This window comes from Diabrotica virgifera, chromosome 7 (assembly GCF_917563875.1).
Source record: "Diabrotica virgifera virgifera chromosome 7, PGI_DIABVI_V3a".
Lineage (NCBI taxonomy): Eukaryota > Metazoa > Arthropoda > Insecta > Coleoptera > Chrysomelidae > Diabrotica > Diabrotica virgifera.
The window spans coordinates 67613110-67630142 of NC_065449.1; the positions used below are offsets into that span (position 1 = coordinate 67613110).

General features: G+C 30.4%; 1 protein-coding gene across 1 annotated transcript in view; it reads left to right on the forward strand.

Moving 5' to 3' along the window:
- Positions 1 to 15371: 15371 nt before the first annotated feature.
- The window catches only part of LOC114325206 (sorbitol dehydrogenase), a 224720-nt gene continuing 223058 nt past the window's right edge, over positions 15372 to 17033 (forward strand). Inside the window, exon 1 of the mRNA XM_028273206.2 lies at positions 15372 to 15435. The gene's annotated coding sequence lies outside the window, so the exon portion shown is untranslated. The remainder of the gene's footprint in view (positions 15436 to 17033) is intronic.

Below are 17033 nucleotides of genomic sequence, written 5' to 3' on the forward strand. Positions count from 1 at the left end.
CCTCCTACCTATTGGCAGTTTGAACTTTTAATTTAAGCTAAAAGCAATGTTTATTTGCAAAATAAACATTTTTTTCTATTTTCTGACAGCAATAGAATGTATTTTGAGTTAAATAAATTACATGCATTCTTCTTCTTGCGTCAATTAATTTAATTCAAAATTTTTTTTGGCCTCCCTGTATAAATAATGATATTAATGTTTATAATAAATACTGAATAGAGCATTGAACGCCTTTGTAAATGAGCTACAACACGAACCCATATTCCTATTTAAAAAAATAATTACGTCATCACGCTCGGATGGATGACGTCACTAGTTTGAAATATATGCCAAGAAATTTAATTTAAAAATAAAAATCGACCTGTTTCGGGATTTTTCTCTAAAATCGTCCATTTTAGAGAAAATGAATTTATTCCATAATTTAGCCCCTCTCTGTATATCAGGAGACCGGCGACAATCTAACCAATAGTTTAGCAATAATTAAAATGTTAATTAAAAAATTTCGGTCGAAATAATAACCAGAAAGATTATGATACACCAGAATAACTATGATTTTCATATAAAAAAGCACTATACCTATTCAACGTACCTTACAGGATTGAAATTGGACCATTTGAGCGGTCTCAGGAATGTTATAAAGAAACAATTTTTTGGCTTATAAACAAATAGAACCCCTCAGAAAATATTAGATTAAATTAAGTTAACGCTGTTGAAAAGAGCACGGCTTCTGTGTCCTTTTCGAAGAAAAACAAATTGAATTGCGAGGAGTGATTCCAGGTATAACCGGTCAAATTTGACCGGCATTTGCGACAGAGTTATAAACAACAGGATTTTAATCTTTGAACCATTAGATACCTTTTAATTCCGGTCCTCTTTGTACATACAAATTTTCATATCTTCAAGACACTCATAACAAAAAAGATTTATGTCACTGTCACCAAATTATTTAATTATTGATAAATAATTACTTCCCTCAAATTTTAGTTGAAAATTAAAGATTTTGTTTGGAAAACCCGAATTTTCCGAAGAAAATTTCCGTCGAAGGAAATTGGAATAAATTATCAATGTGCAGAATTAAATTACTGTCAATTTTTATGTGAGTGTTTTGGTTTAAAGTTAAAATTTTCGGAGTTATAGAGCAATAATAAAAAAAAGATTTCGGAGTGCTAATTTGTTTATAAACAAAATAGCACACTTTCTGTGGACTTTGCACAGCTATATTACTAATATAGGAAATCTTAAGATTTGATTTCAGCATGTCCAGCAATAAAATAGCTGGTAATTAATTTTCCTTGTTTTTTACTAATTTTCCCAGATTATTACCTCACATCTTTCATTGAGTTGATGATTCATGTTGTGGACATTCTCAATTATTATATTTCTAATTTAATACTATTCTATCTAATTCCTCAAAACAAGCAAATTTCAATTAAACCCAGCTATATTATAATACCTTTTGATTTAGTTTTCCTTGCAAGAAATAAACAAAACACATCTAAACTAAACCTAACCTCGCTTTTGGCCATTCATTCATCTCCGTGTCAAATAATTTCGACAGTCGCCATATTGAAAGCGACTTGTTTTTGGTCGAAATTTGATTTAGAATCAGGGCCCCGGGCCCTGATTCTAAATCAAATTTCGACCAAAAACAAGTCGCTTTCAATATGGCGACTGTCGAAATTATTTGACACGGAGACACAGCATAGAAAACGCAATTTCGTTTATTATGCTGTGACGGAGATGAATGAATGGCCAAAAGCGAGGTTAGGTTTAGTTTAGATGTGTTTTGTTTATTTCTTGCAAGGAAAACTAAATCAAAAGGTATTATAATATAGCTGGGTTTAATTGAAATTTGCTTGTTTTGAGGAATTAGATAGAATAGTAAATTAGAAATATAATAATTGAGAATGTCCACAACATGAATCATCAACTCGATGAAAGATGTAAGGTAATAATCTGGGAAAATTAGTAAAGAACAAGAAAAATTAATTACCAGCTATTTTATTGCTGGACATGCTGAAATCAAATCTTAAGATTTCCTATATTAGTAATATAGCTGTGCAAAGTCCACAGAAAGTGTGCTATTTTGTTCATAAACAAATTAGCGCTCCGAAATCTTTTTTTATTATTGCTCTATAACTCCGAAAATTTTAACTTTAAACCAAAACACTCACATAAAAATTGACAGTAATTTAATTCTGTACATTGATAATTTATTCCAATTTCCTTCGACGGAAATTTTCCTCGGAAAATTCGGGTTTTCCAAACAAAATCTTTAATTTTCAACTAAAATTTGAGGGAAGTAATTATTTATCAATAATTAAATAATTTGGTGACAGTGACATAAATCTTTTTTGTTATGAGTGTCTTGAAGATATGAAAATTTGTATGTACAAAGAGGACCGGAATTAAAAGGTATCTAATGGTTCAAAGATTAAAATCCTTTTGTTTATAACTCTGTCGCAAATGCCGGTCAAATTTGACCGGTTATACCTGGAATCACTCCTCGCAATTCAATTTGTTTTTCTTCGAAAAGGACACAGAAGCCGTGCTCTTTTCAACAGCGTTAACTTAATTTAATTTAATCTAATATTTTCTGAGGGGTTCTATTTGTTTATAAGCCAAAAAATTGTTTCTTTATAACATTCCTGAGACCGCTCAAATGGTCCAATTTCAATCCTGTAAGGTACGTTGAATAGGTATAGTGCTTTTTTATATGAAAATCATAGTTATTCTGGTGTATCATAATCTTTCTGGTTATTATTTCGACCGAAATTTTTTAATTAACATTTTAATTATTGCTAAACTATTGGTTAGATTGTCGCCGGTCTCCTGATATACAGAGAGGGGCTAAATTATGGAATAAATTCATTTTCTCTAAAATGGACGATTTTAGAGAAAAATCCCGAAACAGGTCGATTTTTATTTTTAAATTAAATTTCTTGGCATATATTTCAAACTAGTGACGTCATCCATCCGAGCGTGATGACGTAATTATTTTTTTAAATAGGAATATGGGTTCGTGTTGTAGCTCATTTACAAAGGCGTTCAATGCTCTATTCAGTATTATAAACATTAATATCATTATTTATACAGGGAGGCCAAAAAAAAAATTTGAATTAAATTAATTGACGCAAGAAGAAGAATGCATGTAATTTATTTAACTCAAAATACATTCTATTGCTGTCAGAAAATAGAAAAAAATGTTTATTTTGCAAATAAACATTGCTTTTAGCTTAAATTAAAAGTTCAAACTGCCAATAGGTAGGAGGGAGGCTGTTTGTGATTTAATTTAAGCGAAAAGAAATGTTTATTTGTGAAATAAACCTTTTTTTCTATTTTCTGACAGCAGTACAATGTATTTTGAGTTAAATAAATTACATACATTCTTCTTTTTGCGCCAATTAATTTAATTCAAAATTTTTTTTGGCAACCCTGTATAAATACCTAATGATATTAATGTTTATATTACTGAATAGAGAATTAAACGCCCTTTCAAATGACCTACCACACGACCCCTATTCCCATTAACAAAATTATCGATTACGTCATCACGCTCAGATGGATGACGTCACTAGTATGAAATATATGCCAAAAAATTGTAATTTAAAAATAAAAATCGACCTCTTTCGGGATTTTGCTCCAAAATCGTCCGTTTTAAAGAAATGAATTTATTCCATAATTTAGCCCCTCTGTATAATCTACTATAATAAATCTTTCATGTCTTCAATTATTTAATTATTGATAAATAATTAGGTACTTCCCTAAAATTTTAATTGAAAATGGCAGATTTTTTGGGAAAACTCGGATTTTCTGAGTAAAATTTTTGTTGAAGGAAATCGGAAAAAAAATAACTTTGTGCAGAACTAAATTACGGTGAATTTTTATTTGAGTGTTTTTGGCTCAAAGGAAAAATTATAGGAGTTACAGACCACTAATTGAAAAAAAAAAGAAGATTTAGGAGTGCTAATTTGTTTATAAATAAAATAACACACTTTCTGCGGACTTGTCATACCCCATATTACTAATATATGCAATCTTAAGATTCGATTTTAGCAATAAAATAGCTGGTAAATAATTTTTCCCAAAAATGGTATTTTTTCGATAATTTTCCCAGACTATCAACAAAATCCAAGAAACCGAAGCGCCAACCCAAATTCTGAGCAGTCTCAACATGATAAGGTTAATATCCCCAAGAATCGCTATACTCTCCGGCTGTCATGGCGGTGTCGAAATAAAATTGCGACTGTCGAAATGAATTAGATGTGTTGATATTATAATTTCGACTGTCGAAATTATTTGACACGGAGATGAATGATTGGCCAAAAGCGAGGTTAGGTTTAGTTTAGATGTGTTTTGTTTATTTCTTGCAAGGAAAACTAAAGCAAAAGGTATTATAATATAGCTGGGTTTAATTGAAATTTGCTTGTTTTGAGGAATTAGATAGAATAGTATTAAATTAGAAATATAATAATTGAGAATGTCCACAACATGAATCATCAACTCAATGAAAGATGTAAGGTAATAATCTGGGAAAATTAGTAAAAAACAAGAAAAATTAATTACCAGCTATTTTATTGCTGGACATGCTGAAATCAAATCTTAAGACTTCCTATATTAGTAATATAGCTGTGCAAAGTCCACAGAAAGTGTGCTATTTTGTTTATAAACAAATTAGTGCTCCGAAATCTTTTTTTATTATTGCTCTATAACTCCGAAAATTTTAACTTTAAACCAAAACACTCACATAAAAATTGACAGTAATTCTGCACATTGATAATTTATTCCAATTTCCTTCGACGGAAATTTTCCTCGGAAAATTCGGGTTTTCCAAACAAAATCTTTAATTTTCAACTAAAATTTGAGGGAAGTAATTATTTATCAATAATTAAATAATTTGGTGACAGTGTCATAAATCTTTTTTGTTATAAGTGTCTTGAAGATATGAAAATTTGTATGTACAAAGAGGACCGGAATTAAAAGGTATCTAATGGTTCAAAGATTAAAATCCTGTTGTTTATAACTCTGTCGCAAATGCCGGTCAAATTTGACCGGTTATACCTGGAATCACTCCTCGCAATTCAATTTGTTTTTCTTCGTAAAGGACACAGAAGCCGTGCCCTTTTCAACAGCGTTAACTTAATTTAATTAAATCTAATATTTTCTGAGGGGTTCTATTTGTTTATAAGCCAAAAAATTGTTTCTTTATAACATTCCTGAGACCGCTCAAATGGTCCAATTTCAATCCTGTAAGGAACGTTGAATAGGTATAGTGCTTTTTTATACGAAAATCATAGTTATTCTGGTGTATCATAATCTTTCTGGTTATTATTTCGACCGAAATTTTTTAATTAACATTTTAATTATTGCTAAACTATTGGTTAGATTGTCGCCGGTCTCCTGATATACAGAGAGGGGCTAAATTATGGAATAAATTCATTTTCTCTAAAATGGACGATTTTAGAGAAAAATCCCGAAACAGGTCGATTTTTATTTTTAAATTAAATTTCTTGGCATATATTTCAAACTAGTGACGTCATCCATCCGAGCGTGATGACGTAATCGATTATTTTTTTTAAATAGGAATAGGGGTTCGTGTTGTAGCTCATTTACAAAGGCGTTCAATTATCTATTCAGTATTATAAACATTAATATCATTATTTATACAGGGAGGCCAAAAAAATTTTTGAATTAAATTAATTGACGCAAGAAGAAGAATGCATGTAATTTATTTAACTCAAAATACATTCTATTGCTGTCAGAAAATAGAAAAAAATGTTTATTTTGCAAATAAACATTGCTTTTAGCTTAAATTAAATGTTCAAACTGCCAATAGGTAGGAGGGAGGCTGTTTGTGATTTAATTTAAGCGAAAAGAAATGCTTATTTGTGAAATAAACCTTTTCTTCTATTTTCTGACAGCAGTACAATGTATTTTGAGTTAAATAAATTACATACATTCTTTTTGCGCCAATTAATTTAATTCAAAAATTTTTTTTGGCAACCCTGTATAAATACCTAATGATAATAATGTTTATATTACTGAATAGAGAATTGAACGCCCTTTCAAATGACCTACCACACGACCCCTATTCCCATTAACAAAATTATCGATTACGTCATCACGCTCAGATGGATGACGTCACTAGTAAGAAATATATGCCAAAAAATTGTAATTTAAAAATAAAAATCGACCTCTTTCGGGATTTTGCTCCAAAATCGTCCGTTTTAAAGAAATGAATTTATTCCATAATTTAGCCCCTCTGTATAATCTACTATAATAAATCTTTCATGTCATCAATTATTTAATTATTGATAAATAATTAGGTACTTCCCTAAAATTTTAATTGAAAATTGCAGATTTTTTGGGAAAACTCGGATTTTCTGAGTAAAATTTTTGTTGAAGGAAATCGGAAAAAAAATAACTTTGTGCAGAACTAAATTACGGTGAATTTTTATTTGAGTGTTTTTGGCTCAAAGGAAAAATTTTAGGAGTTACAGACCACTAATTGAAAAATAAAGAAGATTTAGAAGTGCTAATTTGTTTATAAATAAAATAACACACTTTCTGCGGACTTGTCATACCCCATATTACTAATAAAGTAACGCATAAATTCGTTATTTCGTAAAGTGGTTACTTTAAGGAAAATTCCCGAAACACGTCGATTTTTATTTTTAAATTACGGTTTTTTGGCATATATATCATACTAGTGAAGTCATCCATCTGGGCGTGATGACTTAATCGATGATTTTTTTAAATGAGAATAGGGGTCATATGATAACTCATTTAAAAGGGTATCCAATTCTCTATCCAAGAATATAAACATTAACATAATTATTTATACAGTGTGTTCAAAAAACATTTTTTAATTAAAATAAGTGAGACAAAAAGAAGAATATAATGTAATTATTTAATTCAAAATACATTTTACTACTGTCAGTAAACAGAAAAAATTTTATTTGACAAATAAACATTGATTTTCGCTTAAACGAAATGTTCAAACTGCCAAGCGACAGGTGGGTGGCAGCTTTAACATTGAATTTAAGCAAAAAACAATATTTATTTCTCAAATAAACATTTTTTTCCTGTGTTCTGACAACAGTAAAACGTATTTTGAATTAAATAAATTACGTACATTCTTCTTTTTGTTTCAATTATTTTAATTAAAAAAATGTTTTTTGAACACCTTGTATAAATAATTAGGTAAATGTTTATATTAGTGAATAGAGAATTGAATACCCTTTCAAATGAGCTATCACATGACCATTCTCATTTAAAAAAATCATCGATTACGTCATCGCGCCCAGATGGATGACGTCACTAGTATGATATATATGCCAAAAAATCTTAATCTAAAAATAAAAATCGACCCGTTTCAGGATTTTTCATTAATGTCGCTGGTTTACGAAATAATGAATTTATGCGTTACTTTATGGACGCACTGTATATGCAATCTTAAGATTCGATTTTAGCAATAAAATAGCTGGTAAATAATTTTTCCCAACAATGGCATTTTTTCGATAATTTTCCCAGACTATCAACAAGTTCCAATAAACGGGAGCGCCAACCCAAATTCTGAGCAGTCTCAACATGATAAGATTAATATCCCCAGTTGTAACTAATATCGAAATGAATAAGAATCGCGAATCAGATACAGCGTCTCAAGTACGATTGCGCGAATTGGTAAATATAACTCCGCACGACCACGCAACTCGAAACACAAGTACGCAAACACGGTTGCGTGAAGCGTGGCTCGCAATCGTGAAATTTACGAGACTTGCTCGACCTGTAGATTCTTGTGGTTAAGTCTATCAGTTCTCATTTGTTGGTACAATATTCACCATATAATATACTATATTCACAGAGAAACTGAAAATTTTTACAATATTTCATGCTACAAATTATAAAGAACATTAATAGGTATGTTATTAAGATGATTCTAGTTCAAACAGCTTGTTTTTTGCAGTAAAGAGAGACAACTGGAGCAGATGACTATGATTATTTGCAAAGGGATGGTTTGTGCTTAGCAACGGATTCAATAAAATTTATTTATTAATTATCTTTGTTCAACATTTGTCAACTGAAGTTATCATCTTTGGTAATGAAAAGTTTACAATTGGATTTCAGTTACAGTTGGATTTCACTTAAATTTTTAATTTTAGCGTGAATGTGGGGAAAATGCCTTTAAAGTTTATTCTGCTATTATAAAAATTTTGTGTAATATTGTTTTAAATAATTATACAAAAATAGTAGCCATCAAAGTAATGAATCTTCTTGTTCGTCTTCAGGTGCCATCTCCGCGACGGAGGTTGGCAATCATCATAGCTATTTTAATTTTTGAGGCAGAACCATTCTCTCAGGTTCTTCAGCTATGAAATTCGTCTTCTTCCGATGAATCTTCAAAGAAGTATAAGAAAAATAATGATAAGGGCGATAACAAAAAAGAAAATTATTTAGTCTAAACCCCAACAATGCACATCAAACATTGTCAGCAATTGTTTTTATAGTTATTTCTAGCGATATTTTGTGTATAATTTAAAATAAGATATTATTTATTTAAAATAAAATATTTTACACATATTCTTGTCATTGGTTTTTTTTTTGTATAGTAACCGTTACTTGCAAGGAATTACTTTTAACTTGATGATTTTGTAATAGCTTCTAATTAATATATTTTCCTGTTCGACTCAAAAAATACTATAAATTTTACTAGAATTTCAGTGGCGACGCGTGACTTTTTCTAAAGTGTTACCAAAACCAGATGCAAAAAATCTTATTTAAAAAAATGAAGATATGGCTAAATGTATATATAGCTTCAATAATATCATTTTGTATATCACTTGAAACTCTCGAAAAAACAGTTGATGTTTCTAGATGTTGGCAAAATTTTTGATCTTTTTTGGCAATTAATGTTAACAATTCCCTGTAATTGCCTCGAATGTCAGAGCCGTCGCCCTCAAAATGACCACGAAACGCTAATTTTTGTTTGGCCAAAATACATACGGTATCTATTATAAGTAAGCTAAGGATATACCTATCTATTTTTTTAAGAAACTCATTATGTTTAGCAATATTTGCTTTAAAAGCTTGGTTAAGAGAACTTTCGATTCTTGTTTTGCCAAACTGAATCAAATTGGGTATACCTTACATGTAGGTAACGGAGAAATTTCATGTCTCTTTTTTAAAACTCTAAAACTATTTAAATCGTGAACCTGGTCCACCCATTTTTCTGTAGAAACCAGAAGAGATGGCCAACAATATACAGTCTATTTTTCTTGCAACCACATAACCAAGGATTTTCACTATACCAACTAAATTTAAAATATCGAACTCCTTTTTTTGATTCCTTTTTTAAATTGTTTAAAATAGGTCTTTCATTTTCAATAATCTCATTTTTTTTTCTTCAATCAGAAGTACTTTTCAAGTAGTTGATCGATTACGCAGCGACACTCATCCATGGTGAACTGCACGCGCACTTTTTTAGGTACTGTAACCAAATTTAAATCTGGTAAAGTCGGGTCCATCGATATTTCGTCCGTCGGCAAATTCAAACAGATACAACAGATAATCATATTTTTGTATGTTATGAAATTAGAATAACCGATGTCCAGGGAAGTATCGCGATATTTGTTGTTTCACAGACACAAATTTTTTGATACAAGTATTTAAATCATAAAATAGTAATATATAATGTGTATATTATAGTCAAAGAGCAGAAAATCTGATTTTGGAAAAACAAACAAAATCTTACATATAGGTATTTCTTTGTGTTTTAATGGTTAAAAGTGAAATGTAAAAAATAATATCACTCTACCACCCTGTGGGAAAAAATATTAGGTGATAAAACGGCATCTTTTATAGAGCTTTTCAACGCTTCTCATTTGTTTCAGGCAGTTGTTATGTCATACAATTTTATTATATCTACGTCATACGTCTTTGGTATGTATAGTTAGTTATTGGTATATATACTACATACCAATAACGTATGACGTAGATATATTAAAATTATACGACATATGACAAGTGCCTGAAACATATGAGAAGCGTTGAAAAGCCCTATTAGCGTTTAACGATGACGTACATAGACGAAACAGTGGAAAAGTATTTTACATTTAAGGTACTAGTACACTTTAAAAGACCAAACATAATCATTTTTTTCAAGTATTTTTTTCTCAGACCCGTTATTAAAAATGAACGTAAACTTTTTACATATTAATATCTAAAGTCGACTTTACATTACATGATTTATCATGTGATTTGTCATATGATTTGGTCATGGAGTGAAATTTACATGTTTACACTGTGTGATTTGTCATATGATTTTGCATTGTTTATACGGCTCGTTTTGTCATAAGCATTGTCATGCGGCTCGTCATGGGAAAAATCATATGACAAATCACATGATAAATCATGTAGTGTAAAGTCGACTTAAGTCTTAGAGATGCACATCTAATATTTATCGATAAACAAGCTCGTTGCAAAGATACAACTAAACTAAAAATTTGCAAGTCCAGTCCCGTTTAGGCACATGCCTGTATTTTTACAACCGGGTTACTCATCGTAAATCAATCAGTTTAACACTTGTAAATTTGTACTTGGGCATTAGTACAGTTAAAATTGTTAGACGATTATATTTAGATGAAATATTAAACAATATAATTGAAACTTTTTTCTACTTTTAAGGACAAGAAAGCAAGTTCATTAGCGGAACGTAATTTAAAATTATTCTGCACATTATATTTGAAGCAATATTTGGTTAAAACATCTTATTTTTGGTGTTAAAATATATATTAAATACATATATTAATTTGTCTGGACTAAAGGTGGTAAAATATGGTCTGGAGTTAAATTTTTGTTTGAATTTGCCGACGGGCGATAGATAGATGGTGTCAACTTTAACAGCCCTACTGATATACACAGCGCGCTTACGCCTTTCGCTCCTTCAAAATTTTCAGACACTAGCCGGTCCCGAGCCGCCCGAGCGACAGCAGCGAGATAACCATTCAGGTTTGTTCCAACACGACCGAGAACCGTCACGAAACGGTAAAGGCCGCGTCTCACCATCAAATAATTTGATCAAACAGTTTGAGAAAACTTGACGTACTTGAGGAAGTACGTCAAAGTGACGTCACAATTGCAGTTTTTTTGAAATTCTAAAAATCTGTGCTCTCACTAGGGAGTTTTTGTGCACACAAATACGTAAACGTAACTCATCTTTTTGACATATACGCTTGCGCATTAATGGTTGAACTCCCCCCACCTAACAATTTCATGTTCTTAGTAGATTCATAGAACATACTTTTCAGAAAAAGTATATACTGAGAATATGCGTAATTACCATTGCGAATGTTCAGAGCACATACTGAGTATATACTACATTACAGTACTTAAACGTTCTATGTATATACTTAGAATGTACTACCGCACTTCTTTTCAGTATATACCAAGAATGTTCTTTTTAGAACATTCCAAGGACGTGCTATAAACCTTCTATGTGTATACTTAGAACATACTACCGCACATCTTTTTAGTTTATACCAAGAAGGTACTTTTTAGAATATTCCAAGGAAGTGCTATAAACCTTCTATCTATATACTTAGAACGTACCTACTACCGCACATCTTTGTATGGGAAGAATATATATTTTTAAGAATATTCTAAGAAAGTGCTATCAAGTGCTATATTGCTTAGAAGTATGTTTTCAGGATCACCTAATCTCATCTTAGGTTCTACTGGTTCTACCAAATACTTATTATATTTACATATTTTAATTGCAAATGAGAATGTAGTTAGTACCTACATTCTACAATATTACTTAAAAAGTAAGTAAATATTTATAAATTTTAGTCATTTATATAAATCATTATATATTTAGCTAAACTAAACTATGCATAAGTAACTAAAATTTATATAATACTTATATGTACTTACCTATTTAATGAGTTACCAAAATAGATTATATTTTATGTATTTTGAAGCACCGCAAACAAAATAAAGATATTACAATAAAGATATTGTATGTATGTTCTTTAGTCCTAGTACTACATCATTCGTCTTCATCCTCAACACTGCATAGATCCATAGATGATACAAATAATGAAATAATGCCTGTTTTCTTTTTCATATTTTACGGTTTTTTCCTATCCCTGATCCATTCAGGTAAGAAATGGTCAGATGGGGGATATTAATGTATGTATTGTGGAATAACATCGGTGGTCAGTGTTGCCAAACGGAGAGAAATTTCCCTTTTTGCGGGAATTTTCAACAAGGTGATAAAAGGAAAAAGTTAACTCAAAAGGTAACTTATCCATTCCAAATTGTAAAATATTAAGAAAAAATCAAAATATTTGAAAATAATTAAACATATCTTCTCAGATTTTGTAAACAGGAGGGAAGTTTTTTTTATAAAAGTGGGAATTTTTAAGGTAAGTTGACGGAAAAAGCTTACTCGACGGTTGGCAACGCCAAAGCCTTTGGTTGTGCAGTTTGGCACGTTTTGGTTCTGCGAAATGTACCTAAATTCAAATTCCAAGGATATAAAAATACTCATGATTCATGATAAACTCGAAATGGTAAAGTCATTTCAATTATGAAAACGAATTTTTAATAGTATCTATCTATGTAAACGTTAATACAATTAATGTTTAAACTTTTTTACTATACAACAATTTTGAAATGAAATTCGTCCAATACTACCTACATACATAAATTTTATTAATTATTCTAAAATATAACGAAGTTGATAAACTTCCTATACTATACATACATATTATTTTTAAGATATTTTAAAAGTATCTACTTATAAGTATGTGCTAAGAATATTCGATAAAAGTATATTCTAAGAATAGTATCTACTTATAAGTATGTGTTAAGAATGTACTTATAAGTATGTGCTAAGAATATTCGATAAAGGTATATTCTAAGAATAAACTTTTACGAATATTCCGAGTTACTACGTACACGAATGTACTCAGTATATTCGGTACGAGAATATACTTTAAAGTATATGCAAAGAACATGAAATTTAGAATGTTTTTTAAGGTACATGCTATGCTTGTACTACGCATATATTAAACAGAATATACTCCGACGAATGTTGGTAGTATATGCTTAGAACATGATACGAACATCATTGTTATGTGGGCCGTATCGCGATACGTATTACCTAAGGTTACGGGCTGGTACGTTAGGTTCATACGCATCCCTATCGAGCCGAAAGTCACCGAATGCATACGAGGATCTTGCCCGATTACCTACCAAATGAACATTTCATCAGCGTACTATCCGTTTATAAACATTTTAAGGTTATATTGGTTATTGGTTTTCTATTTGAGTAAAATTATTCTGTTTGTAATTGGAAATTGGAACTTCATAATAGATTTAAAATTAATTATTTATATGGGAAATAAGCCACAATTAAAATGAAAAAAATAATTTTATTAACGTTTCGACGCCCAAATCGGGTGCCGTTGTCAAAATACAAAATATTACTAAAATAAACTAAAGTGTTGTTGCTAAGTTTATTTTAGTTTATTTTAGTAATATTTTGTATTTTGACAACGGCACCCGATTTGGGCGTCGAAACGTTAATAAAATTATTTTTTTCATTTTAATTGTGGCTTATTTCCCATATAAATAATTAATCATAAAAATGCCACAAGGAAATAGCTTCAGAACAACATTAAGATTTAAAATTTTATTGTTTTTAAGTTGTCTATTAATAAAGCAAAACAAACAAATCTTGTATTAATTTAAGAAATACATTGATCACCACAATTAATAACTAGATAAACAAATGACCTAGTTTCAGTAAAATTTTCAAATAAATATTACCACACTATTTACATTATACCTACTGGAATTCTGATGTAGGTATACAATAATTTACAACTAAAAAGTAGGTATAAACAAAAATAAAAAAAATTTAACCTAAGGAAAAATAATATTTTTATATTTAAATAGAAGCAATTAAAACCATACAATTTCATTATTCATTTATCTTTTTTTACATTTGTATATTAATTGTATATTGTGTGAACATTGTTTTATTTTTTTGAATGTCAACGGAATTTAAAAGTGACTTTACGATTTGCTTTACGTTACGTTAAGGCAGTTACAAAAACTACCTATTTTAACATTCATCCTCTACGACACGTTAGTTGCTTTACGTATACGGAGATGCGTACGTTACGTAGCAACAAAAACTCCCTACTATCAGTCTAGTTTGATCAAATTTTTTGTATTGAGTTGTCTAACTTGTTTGTACTTTATTTAAAATTAAAATTTTTCATTATTATCCACAATGAACACTCAGGATGTGACGTCACTAACTGTCATTTTCAGTTTGCTCAAACCAGTTTGATCAAATTATTTGATCGTGGGACGCGGCCTTAACGCTCCTGCGCAGTAAACAAAATCCGTTCCAACAAAAATATGATCGTCATCGGATCGTCCTTCCCACTGTTCCAACAAGAATTGTGATCTTTCGGTGACGGTTTCGTGATGATCATTTCAGTAATCGGGCAAATGCATAATGTGCTGGTTGGACTGACTTGCGCACTAGGATTTAATTCTTTAAAGTTTTTGAGCCTTTGATCGACTAAAAGTACACAAGCTGTCACCAACAAAAATGACAAATATATGATTACCATCATGGGACGATAACTGGGCGATACAATTACGAACATGCGCACAACAAACGGTACAAGTAGTTTCGTGACGGTTTCTGGACCGTCCAAAAGTTCATGTTGGAACAAACCTATTGTAACCACAAATGAGACTGGTAACAGAATATAATAAAGTGGGAGTCTGAGTCACATAAACTCGCCAATATTTTCGTGTGTCTACGAGTAGTTGGCTATTTACTGAATTAGGTACTATTAACACATAATATAGTAATATATTTCTATTGGTAAAAATATAGATAAATGGAATTATTCATCGTCATAAAATATTTATTTGCAAGATTTTTAACTGTTACCAATGGTAACAGTGGTTACATGGACGCTTCGCCAGTGTAGAATTTGTACTTTAAATAAAATCGTGGTTTCGAAAGCGGTAGTCCAAGAATCAGACTACCGACGTCATCAATTGCGACGTTGCCGTTTTCACTTTATGGCTTGTAAAGTAAAGGTGGCTGTGTTCCAACACAACGAAGAACCGTCATATAACGATCATGTTACAAAAAAATAATACGTGTTCCATGCATTCTGTGTCTGTATTTCGTGCGTTCCATGGTTTTGACAATAACAAAGGACTTTGACAGTGGGAATCTTTGTTTGTGTTTATATTTTATTTTTGTTTATGTTGTAGTTTTTATTTTTCATTAAAACAATTAAAAGTATTATATTATATTAAATTTTCAAACAAAATAAGTTTGCTATGCTTATATATTTTAGAAAATTAATCTAAAATGGCATTTAACAAGAGCAGTTGGTGAGTTTAATTAATAACATTTTAGTAGTATTACTAGTAGGTTGCTAGTTAAGTAGTTTTAAAAAGAAATATTGTAATAATCTTTAATTTTAAACAAATGTCAACTTATGTTTAATGGTTATAAAAATATGGATATCAGCTAAAAAGAATTCAGAACAGTTGTTCATCTTCAAAACAAGAACTAAAAGATTTCCTTATAGCCACTTTACACCATGCAAGTAATTGCGAAATTTATTGCACAATTTCTTGCAGCAATAGAAATTGCATCGTGTCATACGCGACTTGCACAGAAAAGCTGCAACTTCTTGCAGCAATTTCTTGCTGCAAGTAGTTGCAGCTAAATAGAACATGTCCTATTTTTCATGCATTTTTTTCTGCAATTTGGTTATATTTTTAGTAACTTTTAAGGCTACACCATAGATATATAATACTCTAGATTGCGCCTTATGATCTTAAAATGGGTGACGGTTGCGACAGAGATAAATGAGCCTATTTGGTCGGTAGTCTCTTTCTAATTCAAGGGGAGTATCGACGACGTCACTATCCTACTCTGTCGTCGAGTATTTTAGATGGTTTGACAGTTCGAGCGGATGGCGACGAGAACTGGTCGTTTGTCTTCGGACGTGGATAATCCTGGTTCGAATCCCATACCAATCTTTACTTTTTTTATTTTTTATTTAATCAATATTGCGTTTATTAGATATTATTACATCTCTAAAGTAAATCTATGCAAAGAAATATATAACAAATAAGAAAAACTGTGTAGGTACCTATAGATTTTTAAAAATATAAAAGCCAATGTTATTTTTTTAATAACTTAATTGTAGAATAGTATAAAGTAATTGTTAAAAATATTCGTAAAAAATTACTAATAATTAATATCAACATAATGTACCATCGATTTATTAATTGAATCGGTCATTTCAAAAACAACATGAGTCACATATTCCTAATTTTACAGAAGAGCAAAGAAAACTAACTATATATAGTCGAAAGATGGATGAAATGGATGACATTAAAATTCAGAGTTATATTGTAGTTTTGTTCCTAATGTTTTTACTGGACTGGTGTCGTTTTTGCACACGTTTATCTTAAAGGAGTCTATTCCTCTCAAAAAGTTAGTTTCTGAAAATTGTGGACTTTGCTGTTTTTGAAATGACTGATTCAATTATAAGTAATTAGACATTATTTTTATTTATGAAACTATTGTTACAATTTTTTTAAAAAGTAGAAGCAAAACAAACATTCACATCATTCAAATAAGGACGAATTTATATTAATAACGAATGACTTTTATTTTACTATGCAGTTCACAAATTATGTATTCCAATATTAACTTACTATACATACATTTATTATCTGCTAGATTTACTTAGGTCCATTTTTCAGATGTAAAAAGATCTAATAAACGCAATATTGATTAAATAAAAATAAAAAAAGTAAAGTTGGTATGGGATTCGAACCACGATTATCCACGTCTGAAGACCAAAGACCATTTCCCGTCACCACCCGCTCCAACTGGCTCATTTATCTCTGTCGCAACCGTCACCCATTTTAAGATCGCAGGGCGCAATCTAGAGTATTATATATCTATGGGC